Raw genomic sequence first — 14,084 nt, 5'->3', positions numbered from 1 at the left:
GCTTGCAAAGTACTATTTTGGAACATATTCCTGCTAAGAGATTTAGTCTTGATATAAAGAGAAGACCTTTGTATAAGGAAACTATATTTATATTAAAGTATGGGACACTGAGCCCTACTGCTATTAATGTTGAGTGCAACTGGAAAGTTTTAATTTAATCTAATTAAAATGTAATTGTGTAATTGTTAGTTAATTGATTGATTTTACTATTTAAACTTGAGTATCAGGATGTGTTTTGCATTCTCCTTTGAAGGCTCTTGCCAAGGTGCTAGAGGTTTTAATAAATTTGGTGTTTGGATCCTGTTTTTTCATTGTTTTCATCAGCTTCCAGCTTCCAGTTTGCTGTTTCTTCCTGCCTGTTTTGTTGCTTTGCCAGTAGTTGATCAATCTCTTTCCTGTAAGCCTCCTCCTCTCCGCATTTGACGAGGTCTATAACAGTGGTGTCATCCGCGTATTTGATGATTCTGTTTGTCTCATGTGTGGCCATGCAATCATGTCAGTAGAGTGAAAAGTAGGGGGCTTAAGACACACCCCTGTGGTACTCCTGTGTTGAGGATGATACTTCCAGAGCTGTTGTCTCCCACACAAACCTTTTGATTCCTTTCAGTAAGGATGTTCAGAATCCAATTGCATAAATGAGAGTCTATGCTCAGTTGAGGTAGCTTCAATATCAGATTCTGAGGGATGACAGTGTTGAAGGTGAACTGAAATCAGTGAATAGCAGTCTTGCATAGCAGTTTTTGTCTTTTAAGTGGGTCAGTGTTTCATGTAGAGCTAGTGAGATGGCATCCACTGTATTGTGGTTTGTCCTGTATGCAAATTGCAGTGTGTCCAGTGTCACAGGTAAGAATGAGGCTATATGAACTTTGACCAGCCCAGACACTTCATTACCATCGAGGTTAAAGCAACTGGTCAGTAGTCATTCATCAGCGTTGGCTGTGGTTTCTTGGGTAGAGGAATGATAATCATCTCCTTGAAGCATTTTGGAACACTGGCTAGATGGAGTGAGGTGTTGAAGATGTGAGTGAGCCAGGTGTTGAAGATGTGAGGTGTTGAAGATGTGAGTGAGTGCTGGAGCCAGTTCTGTTGCACATTCCCTTAGTACCCTGCCCATGATATTGTCAGGGCCAGCTGCTTTCCTCAGGTTGACACATTTTGAGTCAATACTAGGTTAACTGCCCTGAAGCCTAGCCAATAACCCAAGGTCAGACTCAAAACATGTACCTTGTGTCTATGAGGTGAAGACTTTAAACAGTATGCAAAACCCACACCCATTGTCCTTTTCTAAAATAACAAAATCAGACATCTATAGTTTATACAGTTAATAAAGTTTCTGCAATTGATAGGTATAGATTGTGTGTGAATAAAAGTTATTTACCCCTCCTGTTGTTTGGTCGCAATTAAACAGTCACTGACCAAGCTTGCAGGAACTTGCATAATGTATCGCATTCATTAAAATTAGTGTAACTCAATTGCTGCTATGGCTTGATTATGTGTGTTGGGGGGCTGTTGATGTGTATCTAACAGCAACATGACCATAATTATTCTCACTTTACATCACAGTATAACATCAGTATTATACATGATAAGTGACTATCTTTGGCTGTTTTGTAAGGATGAGTGACAAAGCAACTGATCACTGGCAAAGTAGTGTTGCCACCACAAAACACTTGGTTTTCTGGTTGAATTATTAACTCTAGTTCCTTCAGTGTGGAGTCTGCATGTTTTCCATGTTTGTGTGTAGGTTTTATCTGGGGACCCTGGTTTCCTCTAACCAGAGCTGTAGCTAAGTCACTTGGCACCCTTGGGATTCTCCCAGCTGGTATCCACCTCAACTAGAAATTATGACCAAAATGTCTTCCAGATCTAAGGACAAAAAACTTTTTCACTGTCTGTAACACCTTTCAGAAACTGCAGTAACAAAGGGCTATACTAGCCTCTGCAACACACACACACACACACACACACACACACACACACACACACACACACACACACACACTGCAATCAAATCATTTAAACAGCCACAATTGTTTTTATTTGTTAACTAGGGTAGAACACTGGTGAATAACTAACAATCCTCTACTCCTGGACAGTGGGTCATTATTTATTTAACCATCCTCACAATTAAACCTGAAAGGTATGAACAGCCGCAGTAAAACAGCTTGTTAAGAGGCATTGTACTGTGTGGGAGAAACAAGTTGGAATACATTACTGTGATTTTTTTCACTTTCCTCACAATCAGATATCTTCTTCTTCTTTCGGCTTTTCCCGGTTAGGGGTCGCCACAGCGGATCATCTGTCCGCTCATAATTGGCAGTGGGGTTTTACAGTGTCGAGTTGCCAGCCCGGCGCCCAACCTTCCACAGAAGGCACGCACACACTCACACCTAGGGCCAATTTAGAGTGTCCAATCCACCTACTGCATGTCTTTGTTATGTGGGAGGAAACCGGAGCACCTGGAGGAAACCCACACGACCACAGGGAGGACATGCAGACTCCGCACAGAAGGCACCCCAGCCGAGAATCGAACTGGAGAACCTCTTGCTGTGAGGCACCTCACAATCAGATATAAGACATGTATATAAGTGCCTGTGTTTTGGGGATAAGAGAAATGAGGCATTTTATCTATCTGTCTATCTATCTATCTATCTATCTATCTATCTATCTATCTATCTATCCATATCTCTATCTATATGTATACCTCTCAACTGCCCCTGATTTTCAGGAATGTCCCTGATTCTGATTCAAATTTAATTTATAAATAAATAATGACAATAATTAGATTTATAGATTTGTTTTACTTCAGAAAATGTATATTAATTCACATTCTCTTACTCTGTCAATCTCTCATGTTTAATAGCAATAATAATTTAATGGGTATCCTTGACTGTCCCTGATTATTTCTAGATTTGTCTTATTCTGTTGAGATTTTTCCCTGTGTGTTATGTGTGTGTGTGTGTGTGTGTGTGTGTGTGTGTGTGTGTGTGTGTGTGTGTGTGTGTGTGTGTGTGTGTGTGTGTAGTGACTACAATGACTCAGTATAAATGACTACAGTTGCCTGACCACAGGTAAAAGATCATTGAGCTGCTGTAATATAGCCTCATTCTTTTTAGGTCTAACAGTTTCCTATAGCCCTTCCTCTTTTATGAAATTACCAACGACGACTGGTAAAACATGACACAAAACTCTACAAGTAGCAAAACAGTGTACGTATAATAACAAATTTGACACATATACTCATTATCTTAAAATATCATCAAAAAATTAATATCTTCAATTAAATGTTTAAAAGAAGCTATTCATCAAGGCTATTCATAAACATTCTATATTATAAAATAGCAAAGTAATAATAGCATGCATTTCTACTTGCACACTTATCCATTCTACAAGAACATATAAGGTACTTGAAGGTGTTATTTTATTGTATGATAACTGCACATCTAGGAACAGAAGAATACTTTGGACTCATGCATTTCCACACATGCAAAGGCATAAAATTATTATACAACAACCAACACTCTCTTTTGCCTTGTGCATAAGAAGAATTCATTCTACATAATAAATATGCATAACATTTTCTGTTAACATGAATAATTTTAGTCGCATAGTTGCTTTTAAAAATGTGTATCACTTTTGCATACTGTGACTAATGTAGCAAACAACCAGTTGTTCTCATAATTAATTCATACCTGTGCACATTAAGTGCAATCATGTGAGAAATATTTAATGTTTTCCAATTATACTGGAACAGGGATTTGCATTGCAAGGTGAGTTATCCCACCTCATAAATAAAGGAGGAATTCTCAAATTTAGTATTTATTTAAAATTTGTTTACCAGGAAAGTCCAACTTGGAATGAGCCACTTTTTAGCAGGAAACCCACACAAACACAAGGAGGGCATGCAGAAGGCACCACAGATGAGAATCAAACCAGGGAATCTGTTGCTATGAAGCAACTACACAAACTGCTGCACCACTGCACCATCCAAACAGCTCAAAGGAAATATTTACTACTTATTTACAATTGCCTGCTGGGCAAATAACTGAGTTACTACATAGGGTACAATAGTGTTCTGTTTTTATCCAATTAACTATATATACAAACTGATATTAAAATAAGTATTTCAAAATAACAGCACAGCTATCTATCTGAAGATGTGTAAATTCCATCAAAGCAATCAGAATGTTGCCATCAAAACAGTTATGAAGTGCATTGATAGATAAAGTAAAAGTAGGTTGTCATAATCAGTGTTTTACTAAGAGCACTATCCAGTGTGGTCCGAGAGAGTATGTTCAATTAGATAAATTACACTGAAAGGTAGCGCTAACCTGATTTGTTTACTACTCAGATAAGAGTAAACTGACAAAAAGTTTTTTTTTTTTTTTTTTGTCATTTTCATCATCTACTTATAGTGGTCAAAATTTCTCCTGCAGTGGTGGTGCTGCAGTAGCGCTGTCGCCTGACAGTAAGACGTTGTCCTGTTCGATTCTCAGCTAGAGCGTCTTCTGTCTGGAGACATGCGTGAATTGGTGTACCTTCGTTGAAGGTTGTGCGTCAGGGCTGTTAACTTGGCATATAAAAATCTACTGCCAATCCTTAGCGGACCGGAGTTCCGCTGTGGTGACCCCTAAAAGCCGAAAGACACAACAACAACAACAACTTATAGTGGTCAAAATTTGCATAATTTACTGATAGCTTAAAAATGGACTTTGTTTATGGGTGACATTGCTGCATGTTTACAATTAGTTACTATTATATAGAGACAGAGTTTGTGTTCAAAGGTAATAATGAAAACAGAAAGGATATTGTCAATCCACATTTTTGATGTATTTTTGATTTGTTACAGCACTGAAAGCATTCTACCAGATTATATAGATGTAAAATGTATTCTGTAACATCTTGCAGCCAAAGTAACAAAGCAGATGTATGGAAATGTGGGAAAAGATATACGTTTCTTTCTACTGAAGCACTACTTTATGTGTCAAACAGTTAAACTAAACAGGAACAGAGTCTTTAAAAAGAGATGTGACTCAATATACAGCCAAGGCCTGGAATATCTCTGCAACAGAAACAAATAGCCAAGTGTGCCATGCCATTTGTCTGGCTGTATAATATCAATGCACAGCTGTGATACATATGTGATGATGTCGCTCCAGCCTCTATCAGAAGAAGAGGATGACCATATGTCTGCAGTAACACATATGCCAAAACTTGGCAGCAGCTGCAAACATGAATACATCAAGGGTCTAAAAAATATTGGACAGATCTTTTTATTTCCAAATATGTGGAATCTGCTGTAAGGTCCTGCAGGGCAGACAGGTTCCACGGACTTTTGTGCACAGCAGGCCACAACAGAGTCAGTCCAAACTGACTATAATCTGATACAGAAATTTCTGCATTATGTGAAATAAAAATTGTTAAGCTGCAGCACAAAAGACCTACAGTTATACCAAACATGTTCAACATCTACACAAAATGAATTAAATAATTAGTCTTTGTACAATTTATTTCTTTTCTACACTTCTTTCTTCAAGATTTGATGCAAGACAATAAGAAAAAACTTTGATGCACATCTGATTGCATACCTTAAATTTAGATTTTTATTTCCTTGGTCATCCATTCACAAACCTCAACTTTAACAACCTTTTAGTAGCAGGGAAAATCTTATTGTATATGTATGTAAGAAGAATAACAAAGGAAGAAAGGTGAGAATTTACTTTCTTTAAATGTGTTGAACTGGGGGAAGGAGCATTGATCTACATGAACAATTTTCAAGTCATTCTAAGAAAAAATACATACAGTAGTACTCCAGCAGTTATTAAGGTAGCAAAGAATACTTTGAAGAGTCTAAATCTCAAAATGCACTCCCATAAGGCCCTCCTTAAAATGGAGAACATTGATATCTGTGCAGTGACGGAGACTTGGTTCAAGGTTCTAGAGAGCACGCCTGCACTACCAGGCTGTAATTCATACCACACTTTTCAACCATGTAACCTGGACCGGAACACCAAAGGCGGGGGTGTGTCCATATTCATTAAGGATATCCACACCTCCAGGCTAGTTGCTCAGCATAATGCAGCAGAGGTTATCCAAGTGCAACTAACTCTGGGCAAAACTGCATTCCAAACTGTAGCTTGCTACAGATAATCCACCATGCCCCAGGATTCACACTCCTCTTTTCTTGATGTACTGGAAAACATTAGGGTTCAACCAAACACTCTAATAATGGGTGATTTCAACTACCGCAACATTAACTGGGAAAACTACTCATGTACCAACTCCTTTGCTCAACGCTTTCTGGAATTCATCAACTCCAATGCCCAGGATCAACTTATTCACACACCCACCAGGGGCAACAATATCCTAGATCTAGTCATTACCAACATGAGTGACCACTGTTCCACACCTGAAGTCAATGCCTCATTGGTCCGATCCGACCATAAGCTAATTACCCTAGATATCCACATCCTGCCCCCACTCCCCATTAAGGAAACCATTGAAATAATTTCTCCAAAGCCAACTTCATGCTTCTTAAGACAGAAGTGGTGAACTTCATGACACCCATGCAGATGGACAATACAGTTACGACTACTGAATCCTACACAATTGCACTTTATAAGCACTTACATGAGTGCGTGGATCGTGCTATCCCAAACAGAACCAAAATGCTACCCTCCAAAAAAAGGAAGCCAATTTGGTGGTCCCCTGCCATAAACAAACTGTACAACAGAAGGAAGAAACTGTTGCAAAAACGAGTAAAATCCCATGCGTGGAGGAGCTCCCTGGTCAGCCTCAGTAAGAAGCTTCAACCCCTGATAAAATCCTCCAAAGCTAGTTACGAAAACAAAATCGCCACTGATTCTAAGGACAACCACAAAGTATTCTATAGCTGTCAAGAATCTCAATGGCAACACTAAGATCTGCTCTGAGTTACAGCACAATGGCACTAAATATACAGACCCAACTGATATTGCCAACATCCTGGCAGATAGGTTCAGTGCTAACTTTACCCCCCTCTCACTCCCTAAAGAGCCCATCTCTATACCGGAAGAATGCAAAGTTCCTGTAATCATGGCTGCACAGTTAAAAACCACACTCTCCAAAGCCAAGAACACAGCATCCATGGGACCAGACAACATCCCAGGCTGCGTTCTACATGAACTACAGAATGAACTGGCACCCTACCTAAGTACCATGTTCAATCATAGCCTCACCTCAGGCTTTGTGCCTGCTGAATGGTGCACAGTGACAGTTATCCCACTCCACAAGGGTGGAACCACCATGGACTGCGTGAACTACTGCCCCATTAGCCTGACAAGCCTGGTCTGCAAGGCCATGGAACGTATCATCATGGAACTTATAAACAAAGACATTGGTACTCTCCAAATTTTGGACCCCACCCAGTTCGGGTTTGTAAAAGGCAGATCATGTCTCCTAAACCTGATAGACTTCTTTGAAGCAGTCACCAAAGCCGTAGACAAGGGTAAGGTGGTTCACACAGCCTATCTAGATCTTGCCAAGGTTTTCCTCACTATCCCCACTCTGGAATTATAGATAAACTCACTAAACTAGGTATAAATGCCTATGTCACAAGATGAGTTGCCAACTGGCTCACTGACAGGACCCACACTGTGAAAGTAGCAGACTCCAAATCCGACTTCAGACCAGTGACAGGTGGAGTACCACAGAGTTCAGTCCTGGGTCCTCTCCTGTTTGGTATCTACTTCTCTGAAGTACAGGCTAGCACAGAAGGTCTTTGGCTAATGAAGTTTGCAAATGACTGCAAACTAGGAGCCGTAATCAAAACTCCTAATGATGTGGACATCCTACAAAAGGGCCTCACTGAGACAGATGCCTGGTGTCAAAGCCATGGCCTCAAGCTCAATGCCAAAAAATGCATTGTCATCCCCTTTGGTAAAAACTCTGTACCCATGAACTACAACATAGGCGGTAGTATACTTAACACTGAAAGTGTGATAAGAGACCTTGGGACACAGGTGGACAGTAGTCTCTCCTTTGATAATCACATCGCCACAGTAGTCAGGAAATCCTTCTACGTGGCACACCTCATCACAAAAGGTTTCTCATCCAGAAAAAAAGAGGTCATTGTTCCCCTCTACTCATCACTCATTAGACCCATTATAGAGTACAATGCCCCTTTTGGTATGTACCTCACAAGACATCTACAACAACTGGAAAGGCCGCAGAAATACCTCACAAAGAGGATTACTGGCCTCAAACAGATGTCCTATGCAGACCGTCTCAAAAAACTCCAGCTTTACTCTGTCGCATATCGCCTACTCAGAGGTGATCTCTGCCTAACATACAAAGCTATGTCAAACCCAGAGCTGCTGGACATGCTCCACTTAAAGAAATCCCAATCCCTCCGAGCTACACACTCTAGGGACCTAAAACTTGTCACCACAATAAACAGAACATGCCGGAGGGATAGATTCCTGTCCCAGAGATTTCCCATTCTCTGCAATAAACTACCTATCTATATCAAACAAAGCTCCTCATTAGCACTCTTCAAGAAAAATCTTGATGATTGGATGGGAAATAGGAAATTCACCCCGGGGATCACCTCTGCGGCTCTGCTCGACAGTGGCACAGGAAAATAATTTTCTTGAGTGGCAAAAGCCAGGGTACCTTTTTGGCTGGGCTTGTATAGGCCCCAGGGCTGATAGCCTAGTAACTACCTATGAACCTATGAACCAACAGAATGTCATTCTATAGCTAACCATGATTTTGGACCAATACAAGACTAATATGTACAATACATGCAGCTAAAGGGAGGAGGGAATATGGGATAATTAAGGTCAGAAGATTAGAGAAAATAATGCATGGTGCTTAAGAATTTAGTTGTGAAAATAGAAGTAGAGTTGCAATATAGTATAAAACAGTGACAAATGTGTAAATTAGGTGATATCAGTGGGTTGGCCTCATTTGCTTTTTGCATTTTTAATGTAGTAGTTTTTTGGGGGACAGCAAAAGTGGTAGAAGGATTGTACATTTCTTAGTGGGGGTAGCATCTCCCACAGCTTGTTATCTGTACTTGAGAATTTGTATTCAGTACAATGTTGTTTATTGGAAGGTGGGGTGGGGGATAAAGCCAGGTCCAGAGGAGAGGAGGGAATGAAGATTCTAAATAGAGGACTTAGTTGTAAGCTCCCTTGCCAGAGCTAAGAATGAATTTTGGTTAAGAAGCTTGTGTGACAGTAGACCAAAAAGTAGTTGTGGTCTTTGTTCACAGGTAGCTAAAGGAAATATAGCAGACTTGTGTTATGAAAGAGTGTGTGGAGATTATGTTCCTTTTCAGGATAAAAAGATCTGCCAGTGAAACACATGGCAGGAGGCTTAAACTTCTTACAGGACAACTTAATCATGCCAGGACTTAAGTAATTCAAATATTTAAGCGGTATAACATTATATATATATATATATATATATATATATATATATATATATATATATATATATATATATATATATATATATAATATATATATATATATATATATATATATATATATATAAAATCAGCACAATGAATTTAATGAACTAAACTTGATTAAGCAGTTCATTAGTGAGCAGTATAAAGCAAGATATTTCCCTCAGCAACAATTACGATCACCAAGGAGAATGAGAAAATTGTTCCAAGCCCACTGACTAGTTTTCTCTAGAGGATCTGTTAACTATGCAAGTGATGAAGCAGGAGGAATATATGATGCATTTGGACAGAGTCTGGTATGCCTAACAGTTCAAATTAAGCCAGATACCATAATGGTCTCTGAGGTCAACACAGCAGTTTGTGAGAGATACATGAATATAATGATTCATAAAAAGCAGACCCCCCCCATTACACACACACACACACACACACACACACACACACACACACACACACACACACACACACACGCACACATCTCTAAGCTAATCCTCAAACCTCATTGTAATGGCAATGAGGGAAAAAAAGATAAAAAATGTGTACAGATGGGAAATTAAGTGCAAAATTTAATTCAATAATCCCAGTAAGGATTAGGCAATACAATAAATAAGAAATGTTCCCTAATGTGACTAGTCTAAATTGTAACAAAATCATGGCCAGGTTTTATCCACTGTGACACTTTAAGAATCCCAAACCCAAGACAATGAGTATTCTACTAATGAAGTAGGTCATTTCTGAATACTGGATCAAGGTAGGAGACTAGTGGCTGTGGTCCTAAATATCAAGGAGATCATGTACAAAATGTATTCATTGTAGGAATATGCTTGAGAGGAGCAGCTGGCTGACAGCACTGACTTGACAAGGTCAGTGCCCTCCATGGTGTTCACAATACGGTAACCCAGGCATGTGTGTGTGCAACGTTCTGAAAGGGGGCACTATTACCCCTCCCCAGACTTACTTTTCAGAAGCTGGACCTATGCTGCATTAAAGGATCACTCGAAAATGTGAATAGAAAAGTGCAAGGTAAATAATCAGAGCGGTGTCTTTACGTCAGATAGAATGTAACGTGATGCCTGCTCCAAATTTTAAACCAAATGAGGTTAAAATATAAGCAAACAAAATTCTCTTTGAAAACTGCTTATTTGTATCATCAAATATCACCACTTGTTCATAATATGCTTACTTGTGAATGCATTAATGTCATACATATGATGCAGTGCTAGCTAGAATAGAAATGTCTTCAGGATTACATGACTTGACTAGTCAGAAACTTGGAATGCCAAACAGAATTAAGATTTGCTTATGAAATGTAATAACTTGTAATTTAATTTTAAAAATATATTTGTTGGAAAGGGATATGGGCCCAGTGTGCATTACAATCATGTTGATTGCACCATAGTGCCAGTTGTGCTTACTCTCAGGAAGGCTCCAGTAGCATTCAAGGAAAAAATGCTAAATAATTGCATAAAGTAAAGAACATTGAGTAGCTTATAAATAGACTAAGTCTACTAACTGGGTGAACAATGTCATTACTGTGCTTTAACGAGATAAAATGGGCATATTCATAGACTCACAAGGCCTGAATAAGTATATAAGGAGGAATACTGTGCTTTAACCAGATAAAATATGCATATTCATAGACCCACAAAACATATATATATATATATATATATATATATATATATATATATATATATATATATATATGGGAGCCCTTCATTTGTTCAAATTTTCAAATGTTCCAAACTCATATGGCCGACACCCTATGAGAGAATGCTTGAAAGGCCGACAAATGATAGCGGAGATCCCGCTACAGTGTGGTACTGGGAGATTCCCCTTTCCTGCACTGTAGTGCAATCTCAGAGTGAGAATATTTAAGTAGCAGGGGGTGTGGGGGGTGCACGGAGGCTTGCCCCCCACCTGCATAACACACTTTTACTGTGTTTACAGGTAGGTAAATTGTGCTATTTCAGGAAGTTGGTCATTTAGACTGTCGATCATATGGTGTCGGCCATATGAAAGTCGGCATTCTGAATGGTCGACACTCTGAAGTAGACCTATATATATATATATATATATATATATATATATATATATATATATATAAATATATATATATATATATATATATATATTTATGTAATATATATGTAAGGATGGAACATTATTCACTTCATGATGTAGAAGAAGTTGCTACATGTATGTCAAATCCAAAGTATTCATATGTGCTAGGTGAGAGAATGCTCCAGGATGCGTATATTTAAAATGGATTTTATGGCACCTTGAGTACTGTTGCTACATTAATACTGATGCTGGTGTGGAGTAACATTAGAGAACAGCGTAACAAGAGGGTGAGTTATTAACTGCAAGCTGAACAAGAGCATATAAAACATCAGACGATCAGAGTTACAGTTATACACACACACAGACACACACACACACACACACACACACACACACACACACACATATGTATTTATGGTATGTCTCATTAAATATTGAATCTTCATAAGAATGGACATCCAAAGAGCAATGACTTCAGAGTGAATTTAAAAGAAAATATAAAAAAAGTAAAACTACTTTTTTTTCAGGGGGAAGCCCTACTGCACTTCTCACACCCACCTTCTAGTTATATATACTAACTCTATGATCACACAGCAGCAGGGTAAGGGCAAATTCTCTTACTCCTCTACAACGTGATCCCATAAAAAACGCTGTTGGCAAAAATTCCATTTAAAAGATTGTTTGCTCATCTGAGCATTCACTTTTTTTACACAAGAAAAAAGCATTTGCTCAAATGAGTATTTGATATGCATGTATGTGTTTGTGTGTGTGTATATATATATATATATATATATATATATATATATATATATATATATATATATATATATATATATCCCCTGTTCTAAGTTTGGATGGACTGAAAGCAAATGATGACACTGTCAGAACTGCTGCACAATTAGTATCTCCAGGAAATAAGCATGTACTTATGAGATTTCTGGGCATGTTACAGAATCTTTCTGTCTGAAGTAAGTGTGTCATTACAATAATCAGTTGGAAAAGATGTGGCCTGACACCAGAATGACGAACAAGAAAATTACTCTAGATTTCTTAAGTCATTAGCTATAGGAGTTCCTACATTAAAGTATTTTCATGTGGCTAGGCTAGTTACAAATTGTTTAGTCAAAAATCATACTGTTGGGGCATGGCCAAGATGTGCACTGACTAACAGCAGTTTTCTTTAGCTTTGCCACCTCAAATATTTCTGACAGGATTTAATATTCTTAAACAATCCTAATCGAGTTACTTATCCAAATTTGGTACTTCTAAGTACAACCTGGGATTGTATTAAAAAATTATATAGATTTACTAGATTTTTCCTGTCAAAAAATTTCCTGATAACTTTTCATCGTCCTGACTAAAAGATGAGTTACTCTAAGACTAATTCTCTGGACTCTTCATTCAGGAAAGAACTTCAGTCTCTCCTAACAAATATTCAGGAATTATCTCTGAAGTTAGACAAAATGGACACAAAAATAGATGACTTTAACGGGAAATGTTTAAAGCAGATGGAGCTGATAGATGAAGATTTAAAGCTATAGAAGTCTCAGATTTCAGCTATTTATACAATCCCTGAATGACATAGATAGAAGGCTTCATGAAGAAGAGAATAATATTGAATTTTTGCTAAAACAAAATACTCTTCAACAAAAAAAGCTTGACGACTTAGAAAATAGATCACTTAGGAATAATATATGGTTTTTGGACTTCTGGATAATATTGAGGGCAACATATGGTAAGCTTTCTCACTTCCTCACTGCCTTCTGCTTTAGATCTTCCAGAAGCCCTTTCATATGGAATTGAAAGGGCACACAGATCCCTAGCTTCATCTACAAATAGTATCTCTTCTAAATCAGTAATTATGAGATTCCTGTCTTCTCAAAACAAAGAATTAATTCTGAGATCTGCTTGGGTTAAATCACCTATCAAAGTAAAAGACAATATTGTTCGTTTTGATAATGATTACTCAACCTCCGCTATTTCTAAAAGAAAGTTTTTCTGTCTTTGATCAAAGAACTTAAAAAGAATTAAATCAAGATACATTTTTTATTTTCAGATAGACTGAAAATATTTCTGCACGATGAACCTAAATTCTTTGAGGACCTTGAATCTGCTGTGACATTTAGGATTTCACTGAAAAGAGTCACAGAAAATAAAAACTGGAAAACAACTGATCAAAAGAAGAAGCTGAAAGATAAATTACTTTTCTTTTAGTCAACCTGTTTTTTTTTTGCCATATCTCTCTCTCTCTCTCTCTCTGTCTCTCTCTCTCTCTCTCCCTCTTCTTTTATCTTCTCTGAACTGTTAAAAGTTACAGTTACTTATTAATAAAGTATTATACATGTTTGATATTTTTATTTTATACGTGGAGAAAAATGGAAAAGAAAAGCTTTTTGGGAAATGTTAAATGGGAATCCAGGACACATTGAGTACATGAAGTATTGACATGTGAAGGTAATTTGTTCATTATGTTTATCAGTATATCCTGTTTAGTATTTAGATATGCACTATTTATCTGTTTTTTTTCCTTTTTTTTTCTGTTATGTGATTGATCGAGATGTTTTGG

This window comes from Protopterus annectens, chromosome 2.part2, assembly GCF_019279795.1.
Source record: "Protopterus annectens isolate FY-2018-M chromosome 2.part2, PAN1.0, whole genome shotgun sequence".
NCBI lineage: Eukaryota > Metazoa > Chordata > Ceratodontiformes > Protopteridae > Protopterus > Protopterus annectens.
Note: the sequence above shows the minus strand (reverse complement) of the source record.